General features: G+C 40.5%; 1 protein-coding gene across 1 annotated transcript in view; it reads left to right on the top strand.

Moving 5' to 3' along the window:
• st6galnac3 (ST6 (alpha-N-acetyl-neuraminyl-2,3-beta-galactosyl-1,3)-N-acetylgalactosaminide alpha-2,6-sialyltransferase 3) overlaps positions 1-14,068 on the top strand; it is a gene marked incomplete at both ends in the record, with an annotated part of 50,143 nt that overhangs the window by 28,353 nt on the left and 7,722 nt on the right.

The following is a 14,068-nucleotide window of genomic DNA, read 5'->3' as shown; positions in this document are numbered from 1 at the left end:
AAAGTGAAGGAATGTGTCAGAAAGCTCTGACCTTTGTTGACGCATCCCGATGTGATCAAGAGCAGCAAATGGCTTCAGTGTCAAACGACTCTCCGCCAGTGCACAGACGTGTGTTTACAGTACGTGGCTGTCTTTCATGCTTATCACGACGAGCCGCTTAAAGAGAACAGAGAGCGAGAGGATTCATTGTGTTTCTCTGCACATGGAGCCGCGATTCCCGCCGTATACAGCCCTAAAACAATATGCACCGAGCGCGTTGCTCTCCATCATCCAAAACCAGAATTTGTCACTGAGCAAGCGTGTAATGACATTACATTTCTGTTGAAAGCTTGTAATTGCTGTGAAATTATCTTATTAAATGAAGTCAGTGGAAACCCTGAAACACAGACGCCCCGGCGTTCATCAGGTCAAAACCGGTTAATTCTGAAGAGCGAGGAAATCATCGTCCCAAAGGAAGAGGGGATCAGCAACTCGTCAGTCTCTGTGTTCTTGTGACCCCGTCTGAGTAAGAAATGAGGCGGAGCGAGAGCAGGAAGCTGTCAGCTGAAGGCACAGTGCAGTCTTCCATTTCCTTAAAAGCCATTTGCATTTGTGTCCTAATGACGTAATGACACGTCGGAGGATGTTAGAAAAACGATTCGTCGAGGAGGAACATTGTGTTCGTCGCCGGGTTTCCATTTGGATCGTCAGAAAGGGAAAAAAGTCCTTTTACCCTCCATCTGTGTGTTAGTAGTGTTTGTTCACAGCCTCTGTATTCTGTATGCACATTTTAAAACAACTAAATGCATCACACTGCAGTGTTGAGAGAGAGAGACAGAGAGAGAGAGAGAGCGAGAGAGAGAGAGAGAGAATTCTCTGCTCATGTAGCCATTACTCCTTTGCAAATAGTTCTTTAATGCCATATTCATGCTCTGAATGTCAAGAAGGATGTTGGAACTTGTACTTAACTTTAAAATACACTTTTTGCTACTTTATACATCTACTACAATTCAGAGGCAAATATTGTGCTTTTTATTCAAGTTAGTTGATACTTTGCAGACAATAATATAATATAATAAACATTTTTATTTATAATGCGTACTTTTGGAACTTTAAATATGTGTTGATGCTCATTACTAACTTTACTTCTTCCCCGGAGTATTTGTGCTTTCTCGCCTCACAGGATGACCGCAGTTTTATCTGGACACTGGTTCTTCAACCAGCCATGGCCCTGCTGACACCTACTACGATCTTCATTATTAACATTATTAATCCGATTACCGACACCATTAATGCACAGTACTGATTTTGTCTCTTCCCCGGAGTCCTTGTGCTTCCTCTCCTCACAGGTTTCCATGGAGCATGGTTTCATCTGGACCCTGGTCCTTCCTCCTGCCATGGCCCTGCTGACTCCAACTGCTCATATCACTTTTATTATTACTCGCATTACTATTTCATATTACCGATACCATTAATGCACATTATTGACCTGCTTCTTCACCAGAGTCTCTGTGCTTTCTGGCCTCACAGGTTCCTGTGTATCCGGGTTTACCTGGACCAGGTGTTGCCTCCTGTCGTGGTTGTGTCATACATTGAATGTGCTGTAATTACACTGAATGTGTTGTAATTCACTATCCTGTTCTACACATGACATCATTGCACTTCTGTCCATCCTGGGAGAGGGATCCCTCCTCTATTGCTCTCCCACAGGTTTCTTCCTCTTTCCTCCCTGTTAAAGGGGTTTTTAGGGGAGTTTTTCCTGTTCTGATGTGAGGGTCCCGGGACAAGAGGATGTCAAATGTGTACATATTGTAAAGCCCTCTGAGGCTAATTTGTAATTTGTGATTTTGGGCTGTACAAAAATAAATTGAATTGAATTGTTGTACTTTTGCTGAAGTCAAAGATTGAATGCATGACTTTTACTTGAAGCAGTAATTCTACACTGTGGCATTGCTGCTTTTACTTAAGTGCAAGATCTGAGTACTTACCTCTGATAAAAGACCGTAGAATGAGTAACGCTCTATTGTCCATGTTGATAGGTTCTTGCCCGTCTTCTTTTGAATACTTAATCTTATTGACACTATGTGGCCAAACGTATGCGGACACCTGAATGTGATTGTTGAGCATCTAATCCAAGACCACCTCCATTAAAATGCTGCAACAGCCTCCACTCTCCTGGAAGGATTAACCACCAGAGTGTTTTTTCCTCCCATTCAGCCGCATGAGCATTAGTGAGGCCGGGCACTGATGTTGGTCGATACCGGGGGGCTTATGTGTTGTACGTCGGGAGGGGGGGGGGGGGGGGGGGGTTCGGCTTAGCTTTGAAGCCTGTACGCATGGTAACGAAAGTGCTGTGATTGGTTAGCATGTGCTGCTTGTGTCAAGTCGACCAGTCTGATACTGGAGGAGATTGTTTATAGTGAAGACGAACATGAAGCAACTTGAAAGAAGGTTCAATTCTCTGCTACATTTCCATGAAATACGACAGGGATTGCACTGGGCGCTAACGCAGGTAGGCATGATGGTTAGCCCGCGGCAACAAAGGCAGTAAATGCATTTTGTGTTCTGCTTTGCTGCACCCGATTGAATAACCTCCACTGGCTGAAATCTCCCAGACACACTCCTGCATCGCTGGTCATGTAGGCGCCCAGCCCCACCTAATAAGCCTTATTAGATTAAATCGTGGCCTCAGAAAAACAATATAGAATGGCCTCATAACACAGGGCTGCATGAAGTGTCTATGGTGTGTCTTTAGAATATTCCTCTGCACCACTGTCACCGAGGTAGTTTCTTGCATATTTATGCATTTAATAAGAATTATATTTGTCCACTAAATGACTTATATTGTCTTTAAAAGGCATAAGAGGATGGTAGAGTTAAATGGACTTGTATAGCGCCTCTCTATATCGGGTTGCATATCAACTAGACCTGAAACTATTTGCAGAATTTGTTTTTACGAGACTCTCTGCAACTATTTCTTGAGCAAAAATGTCATCTGTTCTCTGTTTTCCAGCTTCTCAAATGTGAGGATTAGTGGCTTTTCTTTGTGAAAGGAAGTCTTTCAGGCTTTGGTCTGGTAATCTGAGAAAACTGGACATTTGAAGGAGTCAGCTTGGTCATTTGTCGACTAAAATCATGAACGTAAACGTTAGTTGCAGCCCCAATATCAAGACAGTGTTGTAAAAGTATAAAGGATAATTTAAATGTAAAATGAATAGCATTGTGCACTTGCCCCATATAACATTAAAGACAGGTGGTGTATGCATTGAAATGTAGATACAACGGCATCAAAAAGAAACAGAATATTAATGTGAATTTCCAGCAACACCAATGGTGTGCAAATATCTTTTGTCTTCACATCAATTATGTGCACCAATGGCCTTGCCCTCCTCTTCCCCTTGCCTTCTCTTCCTCTTCCTCTTCATCTCCCAGGCTGGTGTTTGACACTTAAACTGCAGCAGGTACAGAGTTGTAAGTCTCCCGACAAGGCGGATAGCACTCTCTTTACACGTTTCATGGATCCTCTAACACCCTCTGACTTGAACACGCTTTTCCCTGATGTTTAGGCCGGCTAAAGTCTTGTTTCTTCATGCTTGCTGTACTGTGGCATCACAATCAAATAATCGGCAGAACAGAACACAAAATGCAAGAGGTGCGGCATCATTTGAGACAACACTCGCTCTGCGATGTCAAGTAATGCACTTACTGGCGCGAGCAGGACAAAGATGGATCTCCTCTCGGTGTCCTAAGAAAGGAGAATGGGTGCAGCCATCATGCTCTGAGCAAGATCAGGTGTAATGCATTCTGTCAGTGACGTTCTGTTACATGTTCAGCTCTAAATTGGATGCGAACGAGTCACTTCAGATGATAGTTGTACAACTCTATGTGAAAAGGGAAGCAATCACCTCTTGGCAGCAGTTTTTAAAATCTGCTTGTAAAATTGTCAAACCTTCATCTCCCCAAACGGAGCGTCGCCTGTTTTCTCAGCCAGCGACAAATAATACTTCAGCCGTTTGCTTTTCCTGACAAACACCAGCTTTTCAATCAGCTAATGCAGCGCATTACTGCTTCACATTTTGTTATCCATTTTTAAACGCATTGACACTCAAATCACAGTAATCCCAGTGAGAGAATACAGTGTACGGTTTCTGTTTTTCCCCCTCTTATTCTCCTTGTGCGTCTGCAGAGCTGTGTGAAATTAGATTGTTTACTTTCTGGTCAGCTTTCAAAGATTTGGAGGCTTAAATTTGTACCATTATTATACTCTGCATTTAATTGTGCAACTTGGTTTAGCATTTAAAAACCGGTACACTCGCTGAAATATACTCAAGATACAAAATGTTCTGTTAAAAATATTAGGGGTGTAACGGTTCACAAAACTCACGGTTGGGTTCGGTACGATACAGTGGAGCCACGGTTCGGTATGTTTCGGTACAGTAGAAAACTATAAATGCCAGAGAAATGTACTTTATTTTAAAATATATTTATTCATTACAACTAACATCATAAAGTTATTCTTTGACTTTGAACAATGATGGAACTATACCTGAGTGACTCATCTTCTGGGGTGTCTTCTTAGCAACACATAAGCATAAAAAACAAAAACTGCTCCTTAATGTCATGTAGTATTGTTACTTACATCTTGCAAAAGAGATTTTTAATCTCAATGGGACTACCTGGTTAAATAAAGGTTTAAAAAAAAAAATTAAATTAAATTAAAATCTTATTTTTTTCAAACGTATTCGGTTCGTCATGCGTACCGAACCGTGAGCCTCGTACCGAACGGTTCAATACCAATACGCGTACCGTTACACCCCTAAAAAAAATATATATATATATATATATATATATATATATTTTCGCTTTTGTTACAGAATAAAGGACATTTTTCAAAAGGAAACCGTTTTATTATGAATTTTAAACTTTATATTCAGATTTGGAAGACATAAGTAGCCTACTCCTATCCGTATCCCTCATAAGATAAAGACAGATGGATGGATGGATAGTTTTCATGTGCATGAATATCTATACTGAATCTATGCTGTATATTCAATCTAGAAACGAAATCCATAAAAGATGTGGCATTGTGTAAATGTGTCAAATTAGTGAAAGTCTTCGACATTACAGGAAGAATAATCACTTTGTTATTCCGTCTGTCACACCTTTCACGTTTCTGATTTGAGTGCAGCATCCTTTACCGTCCTCGTAATGTGGTGTGATGAACGTGAAAATGTAAAATCACGGCAACGTGTTGCTGTAAGCCTCCTGTATGAAAAAAAATAATAATAAAAAAAACAGGATCGGCCCGCATTGTCGGAGCGAGAGGCTTTTGCATATTAAGGTCGTAAGACATTTCTCTGCGAGCAGCCATAAATCTTCTTTACTGTAAGAGAGGGGACCCGGTGTGGCTTAAGAGCAGCTTCTCAGTCAGGGAGAGCTTAATAGTGCCGTGGTTATTGGACTTTTGCTTGGGATTACTCCCTATTGTGAAGCTCCCTAAGGTGTGAGAGAGAAGCCGGCTCTAAATTATTCAACAGGACAAGTGAGATTAATTGATTATTGAGCTTGAGATCAATGCCAATCAGTAGTTCTGTGTGTAATTCTGGGTCTTAGGTCTTAGGTCTTGATCTCTGTCTCTGGAGAAATCTCTTAAATTGGTCCTCATCTGTTTTGCTCATCCTTGGTTTTACTCCCCTGGTCTTGGACAGGCATCCCATTAACATGTTGGATCGGCTGCAGAGCTTCTAGAGTCTGTCATTTGCCTCGGGACAGTTTTACTCCCTCTGAAGGTTTTTTTTTCTTTCTTTTTGAGTCGTAAAAGTCTTTTCTTTCTTCAAACTCCCGCTCACCTCTTCTGACCTTCCACCACTTGTATTTCTGTTAAATAAATCTTCATAAATGGTTTATGACTCTTATATGCTCAGAGACAGTGTTGTTGACGCTTGGATTCTCTTTGAGGGCAAAGACTTTAAGTTGTTACGTTGTAAAGCCTGTTCCTTATGTTGCTGACTTAAATTGGTTCAGAAAAACCTCTCAACCTGCATGAAGCTTTTATTTCCAAGACACTTTATACTCACTTTGAATAAAACATAAATCAGACTCCTCTCTTTTAGCAAAATAACTGCTGTTTATTCCTGTGAAGTGTGTTAAGTTCTTGGCGCGGGTCTTGGGATAATGATGGGATTCTTTTACTGGAGGCTTTTTGTCAGTGATTTAATATGTGAAGTTAATAGGTTTATAAACCATGAAGCCTGTGTTTCCTTTTTATCAAGATATTGTTCTGTGAATTGCAGAGAACTGTTGCATGAATAACTCAATTTTACCGTTCTGCAGTGAAAACATTTCCAGCTGGCATTTACAGTACAATAGTTTCTATTCAGGTCTGAATTGGAGCTGCAACTACCAATTATTTTCATTTTTTGATGAATCTCTTCATTCATTTTTTAGTCCATGTTAGAAACTCGGGAAAAATGTTCATGACCTTTTTCTAAAGCCCAAGGGGATCCAAAATGAATGATTTGAATATACCATGAGAAGAGAGAAATGTTTCAAACTGTGAGTGAATTTTGGTATTTTTAGCCGCACTAGCATCATAGCTCCAGAGATGTTGGTCAGTCATTCCACCACTTTGGGCCAGACTACAGGTTTGTTTAGTGCTAATTAGTCAATGTTACCATGCTAACATAAAAAACTAAGATTGTGAACATGTTAAACATTACGACGGCTAAACATCAGCATGTTAGCATTATCTTTGTTAGCATCTTGTCGTTAGCATTTAGCTCATAGCACCACCGTGCCTCAGCAAAGCCTCAGAGAGCCGCTAACATGGCTGTAGACGCTTAACAAATTACTTAAGTGATTCATCAGTTATCAGCATTGTTGTTGATTAATTCTTGGGCAATCCATTCAAATTCAAGAGTATGTGAGTCAGTTTTTGGTGCACTGGTGAAAAGGCTTTTCATTGTTAAAGAAAAAACGGCTCCAAATAAATGAGACTATTTGATGAAGAATTGGTCTATTTTTCCTTTTTTGGTTTGTGTGTTGCAGACGATGTAACCGACACTTGCAATGAACTAGAGCTGTATTTTTTGGGCTCTTGGGTGATCAGACAGTCTGACAAAAATAAATGCATAATTTCACTCAAATACAGCCACTTTATTGTGAAAGATAAGAATAGAAATTATAACCATGGTACACACGGTCGGCCTACAGGAGATGCACACTGACTTGGACACATTGATTATTGCAATTAAAGCCATATCAGCAGAAAAATCAATGTTGTTGTTGATCTTTACAGTAGAATAAATTACCACACCAAATAATGTCAATATTTAACCAGTACGAGGTACTTCATATTCAGTCTGGATTCCGGTTTGGTGCAGCAGGAGAGGCTTTTTAAAGATTTCTTTAAATGAGGTTGTTGTTGACAGGTGGATTGTGGGAAGATGGTTGGTTGACAGGAGGCCTGTTTCCATGACACCACAGCACATACTCATTACCAGCCCACGAGTCCTCCGTGTGGGAGATTGCATCCATGATGTTTGGTGCATGCAGAGGTTGTTATTGGAAGTTTTGTTGCATTCATGTTCCCTGGATGATGAATCCAAATTACTTTTGTGATCCGATGACTTTTCCTCGAGTGGAGGTTGACATTGACATTTCTAATAATAATGATAATGACTTTATTCAGATAGCATTATTTAAATACAGAGTTACAAAGTGCTGGAAATACATAAAACAGAACAAAGAAATGAAAGTCATCGGGAGAAGAGAAAGCATCAGGCAGCAAAGCACGTATTACAGGGGCAATTATTAATATGAATGTAAAAACTATTTACAAAACGTATTTGTTTGTCGTGCTGTCGAGGGCACGGAAGCCTGATTGAATTTGTTTGAAGAGATTGTTGTATTAACACGAGCAATCAGCCAGTGGAACGTTGTTAAGGACTTTGGAAAGAAATGGGAGTTTCGAGACGGGTCTGCAGCGGTTAAGTTGTTTATGAAGTTAGTAAAAATATCCAACTGGCAGAGCCTCACAGAGCTGCTAGCATGGCTGTCGACTCTTAGTTTACGTTTTTATTCAACCGTTAAGTTTTTGCATTATGTTGGTGGTGCTCCTGTCTGAAAGAAAAGTAATCCAAAGTCCCCCGCGTTGGTCTGAATTAGGAGGCTTTCCCAAACAGTCAATAAGGGAATTTAGACACTTAATACTGAAATTAAACACAGTACTGGCACAAAACATGAGCTATTGCGAACTAAATATAGTAAAATTACTTGAACCCAAGTAGGAATTTGCCATTTCATTCATTGCGCATCGCTGAGGATTAACGCGCCAGCTAAATGATCTAAAATGTAACAGAACATATTCTTCGGGTGTGTGGCACATTTCGATTCAATGCTGAGCTCTAGTTGACTAATCTGGCTTTGTCTTGTAAAATGAGAAACAAGGTTATATAATCAGTAAAAAATATCTGCCCAGTTGTTTCAGACGAAACGGGTGAGAAATGTGCTTTGAAGTTGTATCCGGAGTGTGCTTCAGACCGAGGAATGATATCTGTGGGCGGTAATTGTGTGGAATCAACTCTCAGCACGGGCAAGACAGCTTTTTGACTTTGTGGCATTTTAAGTGCAATCAGTTGAAGTCAATTAAAATGATGAATGGAAATGATATTTCAAAATTTTTCCGATTGTAGAAATATCATCTTACTCTCATGGGGCTATAGAACATTAGGAATGTCATATTTATTTATTCTGTCAAATTTTAAAAAAGATTTTCAAATTGAATTTGACTTTCCATCAAGGTTAATGGCACCTGACAGCGGACTTTTTCCGGGATAAGCACAGAGTTAATTATGATTTATTATCAAAGCTATGCAGCACTGTAAAGAATTTAATCCAACACTAAATGGCTGTGATTTATGAATTATAACAATGCAATCTAAGAGGCAGGTAAGACATAATCATGCATTCATTTCAACCAGGGACATAGAGGAAGAAGCGTTGCTTGTAAAGCAGACGGCTCAGACGAGTTCTCCTTAGCCGAACAAAGTATTTGCCTCAGACTCACTGGGGTGCTGTGAAATTAATGAGAGACAACTGCTGGGGTGGTGGTGGGCATAAAAGCATCAGACGCCTTCTTCTGCACTGAGAGAATTATTAAAGTGCCGGTTGCCAGGCAGAGATGAAGAGATCACTGGAAACCGCTCGCCGTGAGCTCTTTGCAGTTCAGGAGAGGGCAAGGATCGCTGCGAGGAAAACATTTTTTAGAGGCGACAGGGGACAAGTGTTGCGAGTGTAAAGCAAGTTAGGGTGATGGATGTTCTCCACATGCAGAGTGTCAGTGAACACAGCAGCCGGGATCATGCTAACAGCACAGAGACTCTGCAGGAGAGTCGCTCTCCACCGTCTCCCTCCTCGTAGATGTAACAATTTACAGGACTATATAAAGCCATAGATATCTTACTGTATCACCTCGTTCTCTGTTCTCTCCTCCGTAGTATTTATAGAATCAGATTAACATGAATAAATCAAAGCACCGTTATTAGAATAAACAAACAGACGCTTGGTCTTGGATGTAAAGGAAGTAGAAGCTTATAAAAGATGTGGTTTTAATTCTAAAAAACAATCACAAACATCAGCTGCGTCATTATGATTATCATCATGTCAGAATCAGTCCTCTTTAATAAAAACTGATTTGTTAATTATATTAAGTTCAATTTTGTTCAATCCATGTTTTTATCTACATATGACAGGATTACGACCATGATATCAGATTTGATTATTTGATAATCAAGTCATTGGCTTTGGTAACATTGGTCTACTGGGAGATAAAAGTCAGTGCAGGTCGGCTATTTTAAACTGGCTTGATAATCTGACTGAATTTTCACTTTCATCCACGTGTTCTTGTATGTATGGGGTTGTTTTGATTTGGCATAAGCAATCAGTAGTGCGTGAAGTATCCATCCTGCCAACATCATGTTCAGTCAACACGGAAGCTATGACGATGCTGAACTAATGAAAATGTGAGTGCAAAAGGTGTGTGATTAAATAATACAAACATTAATAATGCGCAAGAAACATCAGACAAATTTTAGGATGAAAGAAAACATCATAATCTGGACTTTGGCTACACTCAGTACCTTAACCGCTATCTCTGCCACTTTGCAGCATTTCCTTTGCATATTTCACTCTTGCACCCCCATTTTTAGCTGATATTGCAGTTGTATGTTACCCTGGAAAATCGGTCAGATGCCAACTCGAAATAAAGTTTGTCATTAAAGCTCCACGAGCTGTCACATTAGAAAAGGCTGAGTGGTGATGACAGTGCTGATGAATGCATGTATCAGCAGCAGCAGCATGCTTTGATGCTCTTGACTTTTTTTTCTGGGACACTTCAGAAAAGGTTAAGAATAAATTTCTACTCGACTGTGGTATTGTAATTGCGTGACGGTTTTGTCGGCACAGAGTCCTCAGTCCTGTCCCTCCAGGTTTCCATCACCACTAAAATGGAGCACAACTTGACTCCGGTGGCAGAAAGCTCTCTGTACCCACGATTAGCAGTGACGACTTCACTTTACAAAATCCTTTTGTGCAAAATGTCACAGCAGTGTCACGACTGTTGGCTCTCTGCTGGGATATCAGCGTCCACAATGTGGGTTCAGAGTCTTTCTGTCCCTTTTCACCAGCCCTCTGTCCTCCGTCTTCTCACTCTGCGCGTATTGACATCTGCTTCAGGAGGACAACGAGGCCATTAACTGGGAGGAGAGGGGGAGTCATGGGAACAGAGGGTCACAACAGAGAGAGGGGTAAACGGAGTGGGAGAGGAAGGAGGAGAAGACAAAAGTCGAAAGGGTCAGAGAGAGAAATTGTCGATAGAGGTGATGAAAACATAGAGAAGCAGAAAGTGAGCGTGAACAGGAAATGGTAAAAAAACAAACAAGGTTCATTGGAGAGAGACAATATGAAAACAGCTGAGAATATTGAACCAGAAACAAAAAGATCCCTCAGGGAATAAAATCCAATATCATCAGGCCCTAAAGTACTACACAAAGCACTAATCCTCAAGGAAGGAGATTGTTACATACCTGAAGGCAAAACAATTGAAGCATTGAACCAAGTGTCTCTGGGGATTTGACTTTTTTTTTTAACAATATCACCAAAACTGAGCGAAAGGGAGTCATTTTCCAATTTTAAATAACAAAAATGTAAATGTCTGTCCATAAAATAAACCACTCGTAAAAAATAGTCCGAGACTCAAAACCTTCTGGACAAATAAAAAGCTTTAACGGAAATCCAAACTGCAGGTCCTCAAGGTTGTAAACATCGTGTGGAGCTGACTGTCCAGAGGTGCTAACATCCAGCCCTGTGCTGCACAAACGCTCACTTAAAACGGTTCATCCTTACTGCTGTACCTTATTCTACAGATACTTAAATACCGGCTTTTTTACTGGTCACAATATCAAAAAGAAGTTTTACTCGAACATGAAACTTCACACCGCGTCCATAAAGTACTGCTGTCTGCCGATGAGCCGTTTCTTTGTTCGTTTTTTTGTCTTTCTTAAAGGAGAAGGTTCATGTTATTCTTATTTCTCAGATAATGAGATACTGTTTGTAAACCGACAATGTCAGGAGAACTTTGTATGTAATTTCATGCAATCAATTGTCTAAAAATATTTATTTAACGAACCTGTAACACCTGGGGCTTCATTTTCTTCTTGATTAGCTTCTTTCCTTGTTTTGTCTGATTTCATTAGTTGAAGGACTCACACTTGTGTTGAGTGGTACATTGATTGTCCTTCAGTTTAAGATTACATCTGCTGAGTTTTTGAATAATAACTTCCATATTTGTAGAAGCTTCTTTTAATTTAGTACCTTGTACTTTCTGCTCTTGGGGCAGGTCTGTTGTTTAATACCTCAATCACTTAAAACCAGCATCTGTTTGTGGGAATTGGATGCATTTGAGTTCTAATTAAGACGATTACGCTCTGTGGAAGAAAGTGAAATAGGGGGATTCATTTCACACAAAGATGTGGATGAATGGAAAAAGTAAACATAGAGTCGAATTAACTTTCTTTTAAAAGTTAATTCCAAAATGACCCAAAATGTGGCATGTGAGGCAAGTAAAAAAAAACAAAAAGACCATTAAAATCTTGGACTCGGATGCTGGTTACAGGTTATTTCACCAGAGACTTGAAACAACGTGAAAAGGTGCTCAACTAAAACAAACTGTACATCTAACTGTCGTGCTATTTGTTCTTCCGAAATCCAACTAATGAAATATCTCATAAATGTAAACACAAAATTGAATCCAAAGAAAACACAGGAAGGAAAGAGGGAAGACAAGACCTTGTTAGCAGCAATAACATGTTCTGTGCTGAATACACAACCATTGCAGCAAAATGTTATTGAAGCTTTGAAAAATCTACTCGGTTATATCTCATGACCCTGCCAGAAAGTGAAAGCCTTCTTGGTTTATTGTGCAGCCCGAGTCCAACGTATTTACAGTTTATTTCTATATTTTGCATTATGTTCACTTCTCAGACTTTGACTTGACTCTGACTTGATCTTGATCTTGTTTCAAGATCAAGTCAGAGTCAAGTCAAAGTGTTTATCGTCATAATTACGCGCCGTTAAAAGTTTCCCTTGATACAATGAAATTCTTTCTTTGCCCTCCGCTCTGAATGCCATTGACATGGAAATACAAGTTATGAGGAAATAAATACAAAGACAATGAATAATGAACACGATGTACCGAATAAAAGAGAAATTGTTGTGCAAAATTCTATGCAGATGGTTGGTGAATGTCTGTAAGGCTAGTCAAGGGCCTGAGGATAAAAGCTGTCCCTCAGCCTAGACGTCCTCAAGTTCCCAGTTCTGTACCTCCTGCCAGAGGGCATAAGTGTGAAAAACCTGTATCGAGGGTGGGTGGAGTGTGTAATGATGCCGCAGGCTCTTCTATGGACTCTGCGGTAGCAAATGTCCTGCAGAGATGGTAGAGGCACCCTGATGATCCTCTCGGCAGTCTTTACCCCTCTCTACAGACGTTAGTGGTCCAATGGCGATGCTGTTCCCGGGCCACACTGATGCAGCTGGTTAGAAATACTCTCTGTGATGCAACTGTAGAAGCTGATCAGGGTCCTCGTGATGTGCAGAATTTTGTCCGCCACATTTGAATTTCAAGACTCTGAAGCATGAAATGTACGAAAGAAGTGGGCGTCGTCACAATGACATCACCCACTGGTTTGTCGACGATGGGTTTGACGCCTTGAGTTCGGCATTTTGTGCCGTCGCCGTCTTGGTTTTTGATCGTCTCCCAAAGTGACAAAGGGGCTGGAGTTAGGATCAAGCCAAATGTTATGATTGACTTGCATGAACTGAAAACACACTGTGAAAAGGTTCAAACTTCAGCACGTCAGCATGCTGACATTTGCCAACTATCATAATCATCATAAACTAATTTGATTGAACAATTCCACCAGATGATGGTGCTACATGAAAGATGTTTCAATAAATCTTCTGGGCACCATAAAACAAGAGATGAGTTCATAGTTTCAAGTGAACGGAGTCTTTGAAAAAGAATGAAACCGTCTTAAAACGAGCTTCTTCCTGACCCAGCAAAAGAGGGAGCATCTCTGCATCAGCAAGTGCATTTTCTTTCAGGGTTAAGGTCCCCTTCCTGGTTATTATTAGCGTTGCGTACTGGTACAAACGTAAACAAAACTAGACGTGAAGAAAGCAAATTGTCTTTTTCATAATGCAGGTTGTGGAGGTCACCGCGACGCTTCATATTGCCTCCCGGCAGAATTAAGAAACGCCTCAGCAAGCCTGCACGGCTGCAATGCTCATTCTCATCATTAAAATAAATAGCTGTGCTCTCTGGTCTGTGTAAAAAGAAAAATGTTCCCAAAAAAAGCCCTGTTTTCACCCCCGTGGCTCTGCTCTGGATGTTGTCACTGTGCCGTCCCAGAGGCTCCTTCGGCTGCTTCAGAGACACAGAAAGACACAATATGTAGTTCCTCTTCACACAACTTGCCCGTGGGAAACACAACGGCTTCTCTCGCGGCCGGTTGTTGTATGAAGTAAGTAATCA

Source organism: Melanostigma gelatinosum (assembly GCF_949748355.1).
Source record: "Melanostigma gelatinosum genome assembly, chromosome: 15".
In the NCBI taxonomy this organism is placed as follows: domain Eukaryota; kingdom Metazoa; phylum Chordata; class Actinopteri; order Perciformes; family Zoarcidae; genus Melanostigma; species Melanostigma gelatinosum.
The sequence above is the reverse complement of the archived record's forward strand: the minus strand, read 5'-3'. Positions and strand labels throughout refer to the sequence as shown.